Source organism: Schistocerca piceifrons, chromosome 3 (assembly GCF_021461385.2).
Source record: "Schistocerca piceifrons isolate TAMUIC-IGC-003096 chromosome 3, iqSchPice1.1, whole genome shotgun sequence".
NCBI classification, from domain to species: Eukaryota; Metazoa; Arthropoda; class Insecta; order Orthoptera; family Acrididae; genus Schistocerca; species Schistocerca piceifrons.
In genome coordinates, this window is record NC_060140.1 from 958,634,440 (window position 1) to 958,641,543 (window position 7,104).

General features: G+C 41.1%; 1 non-coding gene across 1 annotated transcript; it reads left to right on the forward strand.

The window, feature by feature from the left end:
* Nucleotides 1–3,373: 3,373 nt before the first annotated feature.
* Trnas-cga lies at nucleotides 3,374–3,448 on the forward strand. The gene has a single exon. It is a non-coding gene; the product is annotated as a tRNA-Ser (tRNA).
* The last annotated feature ends 3,656 nt before the right edge of the window (nucleotides 3,449–7,104 follow it).

A 7,104-nucleotide genomic window follows, 5' to 3' on the forward strand; every position in this document is an offset into this window, starting at 1 on the left:
AGGAAACTGGGCCGAGTAACTTCGGAGAAATAACAAATATCATTCAAAACATATGGGAGACTGAAGCAATACCAGGAAACAGAAGTGAGCTGTTACACAGCCAGTACGTAAGAAAGGGGATAGGTACGATGTTAACGACTGCAGAGGGATATCTTCACCGCTCGTCACGTAGAAAATTCTGTCATAGTGCGGAGGCGCTGTTCTTTCCGTCCCTTTTACGATGAACCTGCACCTACCCGTGAACATTGTCTCAGCAGATCATCAGTAGGGAAGCCGAGCGAAATCTACTGTACTTCGACGTGAACCACGCTCCAATTAAAGTCAGTAATCTACGTTTCGGGAAAAAGTTTTCACAAGAAATGAAAGGTTGGAAATTTTGTCCTCAATTAATATATTCTGAAACTTAGGTGAACAAGTATCACTGCCAAGCCCGTGCTAGTCTTAACACAGTCACTCACAATCCTTTTCACTCACGTTAGCAAGTTTATGGTGTTGTATTTCCCGAAAACGTAATAGCTACAAAAATACTGATTGTTTTTGATTGAGAATGCTCGCCAAATATTAAGTCTGTCGGTACCAAATGCAGTCACAGTTTTTAGCCACCGACCTGCTCAATACGCCACGCGGAAAATATGTCCTTTCTCGACACTTTAACATATTTTTGATGTATGTAACACTGCTAGATTCGGCAACTTATCATTTCCATCGGAACTACTACTACACACGTCCGAACTGTTTCATGGCTAGGCTCCGACTCTTCTCGAGAATACTCTAAGTCTTCTCTACCAGCAGAGAAAGGCGCGCGAAGAATATTGGAATATTGCTTTACCATTGGTCAGTTTACTCAACAGCCAATAGCAAAACGACATTCTCTCGCGTCAGTCCGCGCTTTTCATCAATAACCAATCGCAAAATAGTAAACCTAACGCCTGCACTTTTTACCGACATAATTATCTAATATGCTGAAGTTTTGTTTATGCATAAAGTTATTTACTATTGTTATTTATACCTGAATTAACTTTCCCTTTACCATAAACTTACTTCACAAATCTGTTCTACAAAAATCCCCTTTGTCCATATCCATACGTCTTCAAAATGTTCCCACACTAAATCCTACTACATAACTCGCTAAACAATTATCTTCATATTAACCTTAAGCCACACTCACGCGTCATTCATACTGCTAAAACACATTTATAACATTTTACATACACAGAAAGACATAATAACACTTTATGAAAATACTAGAACAGTTTATGAAAAAGATTCTATTACTTTAGTGCACTCTAGTGGGCACAATCGAAACTAAATCACAGTCCCCTGTCCGATACTGTCCTCCATCGGCTGATACATAAACTACGTGCGCGTCCAGTCTCGCGTCACCATCTGTCACTGTCCAGCTCTGAGGCACATCTCCCACTTAACCGCCTCCAAGGCAGGATCGGTATACGGCGCGACGCCTCAATAGGGCCTTCTATATATTGCACATTTCCTACTCGAAAACAAATAGAAGTATACCAAGAAGGCATCAGGCCAAGAAAATCCTTTGCTGAACAGGTACTCAATTTAAAGGCAGTCCTGAGATACCAAGCGATGAGAAGCAGGGAGACCGTGTGCACCGTTGTACGAGGGACGTTCAATGAGTAACACAACACATTTTTTTCTCCGCCAATTTCGGTCGAGAAGTGCGGAATTTGTTGTGGGAGATCGTGGAACATTCCCGCTTCAGCCCCTGCAGTTTAATGAGCTTCAGACTGGTGGTGGCGCTATATATAGTCTTCAAAATAGCGTCTTTAACGGAGGTATGTTCCATCCAGAGAGCTGGCATTGAGTTTCTTGTGGGTGAAAATCAGAGCACTGCAGATATTCATAGGCACTTGCAGAATGTCTACTGAAAACCGGTAGTGAACAAAAGCACGGCGAGTCGTTGGGCCAAGCGCCTGTTATCATTGCTACAAGGTCACGCAAACTTGTCCGATGTCCCGCATGCCACCCGGCCGTACACAGCTGTGATTCCCGCAATGTTGGAACGTGCGATCACTCTCGTTACAGCTGATTGACGGATTACAATCAAACACCTCGCTGTTCAACTGGATATTCTGTTGGTAGTGTTGACACACTCTTCCATCAGATGGGATACTCAAAAGTGTGTGCCCAATGGGTTCCCCGCCGCATAACAGAAAACCATAAAGAGCCTTGAAGGACTCTCTGTGTAGAATTCCGCGCACGTTGCGAGGTTGATCGTGACAGTTTATTGCCGCAAACAAAGATTCATGACTTCGAACCGGAAACAAAACTGTAATCCATGGAGTGGCGCTATATCATCCATCCTCCAAAGACAAAGTTCAAAGCCGCACTGTGAGCCGGTAAAGTAATGGCAGCGGTCTTTTGGGCCTTTGAAGGGGCCGTTATGTTTGATGTCCTCGCTCATTATGCAACGATCAGCTCGGAAGTGTATAGTCCTATCCTCAGGAAATTGAAGTAACTTCAACGTGCTTGTTACCACAAAAAATGCAAGCGAACTTTCTCCTTCTCCATGAAAACGCAAGGCCTCAGGTAAGTCTGCACACCAGAGAGGAGCTCACGAAACTTCATTGGACATTTCTTCCTCATCCATCCCACAGCCCTGATCCCTCACTTCCCGACTTCCATCTGTTTGGTCCAATGAAGGATCCATTCTGCGAGAAACTACGTGGATGATGGGGAGATTGTTCAAATGGTTCAAATGACTCTGAGCACTATGGGACTTAACATCTATGGTCATCAGTCCCCTAGAACTTAGAACTACTTAAACCTAACTAACCTAAGGACATCACACAACACCCAGCCATCACGAGGCAGAGAAAATCCCTGACCCCGCCGGGAATCGAACCCGGGAACCCGGGCGTGGGAAGCGAGAACGTTACCTCACGACCACGAGATGCGGGCGGGGAGATTGTTGATGCAGCCAGACGTTAGCTGTGACGTCGGCCACTAGAGTGGTACCATGGGGGCATACAGGCCCTGCCAATAAGGTGGCATAAGGTGATCGCTTTGAAAGGAGATTATGTTGAAAAACAGGGTTTTGGAGTTAAAAGAGTGGGAAATAATATGATGTTTTGGAATACCGAACAAAATCAACTTGAAACTTCCTGGCAAATTAAAACTGTGTGCCCGACCGAGACTCGAAATCGGGACCTTTGCCTTTCGCGGGCAGGTGCCCTACCATCTGAGCTACCAAAGCACGACTCACGCCCGGTACTCACAGCTTTACTTCTGCCAGTACCTCGTCTCCTACTGTTCCTCAAGGTTCGCAGGAGAGCTTCTGTAAAGTTTGGAAAGTAGGAGACGAGGTACTGGCAGAAGTAAAGCTGTGAGTACCGGCCGTGAGTCGTGCTTCGATAGCTCAGATGGTAGAGCACTTGCCCCCGAAAGGCAAAGGTCCCGAGTTCGAGTCTCGGTCGGGCACACAGTTTTAATCTGCCAGGAAGTTTCATATTAGCACACACTCCGCTGCAGAGTGAAAATCTCATTCTGGAAAATCAACTTGTTTTTAGAAAAAAAGTATATTGCGTTACTTACTGAACGCCCCTCTTAGATTTCAAAAAGGCATATCTCTAATTCAAGAACTGGAAGAGAAGGTCACCGACTAGGAAACGGTGCACATAATCAAACAGGCACTAACAAACACCAAAATTAAATTCATGGGAGGGTTATCAGAGTCCTTCGAGATTAGAACAGGAGTGAGACAGGTCGATGGTATTCCGCCACTATTACTCAATATAATATTGGACAAAGTTGTCAGGGAATTGGATAAATGAGACACAGGGACTTTGCAAATCAGTTGGGCTAGGAAGGAAAACTAAAGGACTATATCTTAACTATATGGCATTCACTGATGATCTGACAATACTCACAGATAACTCAGAAGCTGCAGTAAAGCAAACTGAGGTCCTGAAAGAGAAGGCTGAAAAGGCCAGACTACAGACCTCCTTCGGAAAAGCAGAATACATGTTAAACCAAAAAGATGCACCAGAAAAGATCGCGGCAAAATATGGTGAGATCAAGAGAGTTTACAAATTCCATTACTTTTGGGAGGAAAATGGGATAGAGAAAGAATCTTCCGAGCAGTGCAGCCAAAAGGTGAGTAAAGCATTCTGGAAGACTGCAAACATCTACAATAAACCATTGCTATCAAATAACGTAAAAGTGGAACATTAAAATGCTGTCATCAAACCAGAGATCTTACATGCATCAGAAACGTTGTTCATGGGTCGGAAAGGTGCTGTATTCCGGGGAAGACAGGAGGCCGAACTGGTACTTAACATAGCATATGATATGAAGAAAAATCGACTGAAACTTTAGGGACATGTCAACAGAATGCTGGACACCGAGAAAAAAAAATACAGATAGTATTAAGAACATAAAGTGGATCACCAAAGTGAGAAAATACCTGAACGATGGTGGCATAACAGACTCAGATATACAAGGAGAGCAAATATTCAAGTACAAAGTACCCAAGTGAAAGTGAGTCAAGAAGTCAAGAAATTGGTCGGAGGAAAGGCAGAAAATGCATAGTGCGAAGATGAAAGAAGTGCGGAGCCTTAGAATATCTCACCTCAGATAGACATTTCGCGTGGTCCTCTAGTGGGCAACATGTGTATAATCATAATAATATTGACTATTGTCACTAGTTTTAAAAAATACGAAATATATTTCTTTGAAAATAGCTTTGAAATTACTATCTTTCTATGAAAAACAACACTTTCATATTAGTACACAATCAAACTGCATATCAAGATCTGTACAAATGCAGCCGGCCGGGCTGGCCGAGCGGCTCTAGGCGCTACAGTCTGGAACCGCGCGACCGCAACAGTCGCAGGTTCGAATCCTGCCTCGGGCATGGATGTGTGTGATGTCCTTAGGTCAGTTAGGTGTAATTAGACCTAAGTCTAGGGGACTGAGGACCTCAGAAGTTAAGTCCCACAGTGCTCAGAGCCATTTGAACCATTTGTACAAATGCAAATAAAAGTGAAATATTATGTTTTGCAAGAAATATTACTGGACTGGGTGGCAAATTCATGTATGTATCGTGTTGTATACTAGAGAGTTTAAATCTGTTATTGACCGATTCCACTACACACAACAGGGATGGAAGTTTCTCCTCGGAAAAACTTTGGAGACAGAGAATGATGTCGGAAATCCAAATTTAGGTTTCCCGTGGTTTTTCTAAAACGCTCTGTGTAAATTCTGCGGTGCTTCCTTAGAGAAGGGCGGCTGATTTCCTTTCCCATCTCCACCCACAAGGAGCTAGTGCGCTGTCTCTAATGACAGCATCGTTGGCAAGACGGCAAACCTTAATGTTCTATTCACCATCAGAAAAATAACCGATTATTCAGTCTAAAAACATTTACTCACTGTAATCCCAAAAAAATGTGGTCTTTATTTGTAATAAATATTAAGAATCTAAAAGATCTAAATTAATTTGGAGACTTTGTAGCAGGCAGTTCGAAAGACGCTACTAAGGGGTAGCCATTCCTACTATCTCTTCCTGATGCAAAGAGCTTTAAGAGAACCAAATATATAATTAGATAATTTGACGACCGACAGTAAGGAAATAGTAAAAAAGTAAAAGCATAATTTAAATTAATGTTCACAAACTTTAGAATAATATCTTTCATGTTTTTTGTGTGAACTGCAAACTCTGCTCGCATTTGCAAGCTACTTAACAGTGTAGTGTAAATTAATTACTCTTCGCTAAATGAAACAATACGAACTTTCCAGAAACAACTTGCTATAATAGAAAACAAATATTTATGAACATCTGAATTTGAAAAATCAGTAAAAATTGGCAATACATATGTTAACGCAAAGCTATTCATTAAGCGGACTGTTTTGCGAACAGTTAACTTTTATTTGCATATGTTCAGTACAAATTATTTTGCTGGTTTCCTGATTAGTTTACGGTATCAACTGTGTTTTTGCATTTGAGTGCGAGTCAGTGTTTTTGGCTCCCTTATCGCCTGATTAGTTAGTAACATAGTTATAAACAATATCATACAGTAATTATTTCCCATACAATGACCTGGCGCCCGTTCTTCAGTAATTGCAATCTAAAATTATAAAAATTCAGATTATTTATTCCAAATTTAGCGAACTATTTCTTATTTTTGCCTTTCTGTCAAAATTTCTTTCGATCGTGATCGTGTAAAAGTAGTCGCGGGTTGACGACTCTAATATAACTGTATCTGCACTTATGCAGATTTTAATTATTTTTAGGAATAGATGCCTGTCCCAAACGATAGGCAAATTAGATGCACTTGTCATTTAAAAATCCTAATTAAGTGTAAGTGAAGGTCCGTTATAAGCTGTTATATTTATACTCTTCCGGTTCCGATTGTTACCATCATGACATTCCCGTCATATATGAGCCATATAAATGTAGAACAAATCTAATTTTCATAATATTCTGACTTAACACAGTGCTTGGGAAAATACAGTAGCACACATTTGGTAATACGTCCACATTTAATAATAGACCAATTAAATTATTAAGTATGGAGTATCAACAAATGTACGCTACCGTAATTGTGCCAAGGTACAACGTGTGTATACGGACTATATTATGACACTCTATTATGACAATTATATATGTTCTACATTTGTATGGTTCATATATGAAGGAGATGTATGGTTGATCCATTGATGTGCAATGTTTTTCTGCTTGACGACGACTGTAACAATCGAAGCCGGTAGAGAATAAAACTAAAATTGTGCAGCTGATGACACAAAATGCTTTTTCCAAATTATTTAACAGGTGTAGACAATCACGTACCGGTACGAAAAACCATATTACCATTGCTTGGAAACATTTTCTTTTGCTGGTTGTACGGTGGAGGTGAAAGGCGTTCTTGTAGTTGCAGTCCTCTGTTTTATTTGCCCAAAGGTTTCGTTGAGCGAGAGGAAACAATACTGAGAAAATACTCGGTTAAAAAAGTGCTCTCGTCAGTAAACAACACTGAAAAAGAGAGTAAAAGATTAAGAAGAATTCTTCTAGTATACAGCCGGTGCTAAAGCGCGTTTCGAGTTCATCTTGTTAGAAGATTTTTATACCGACATCTCTTC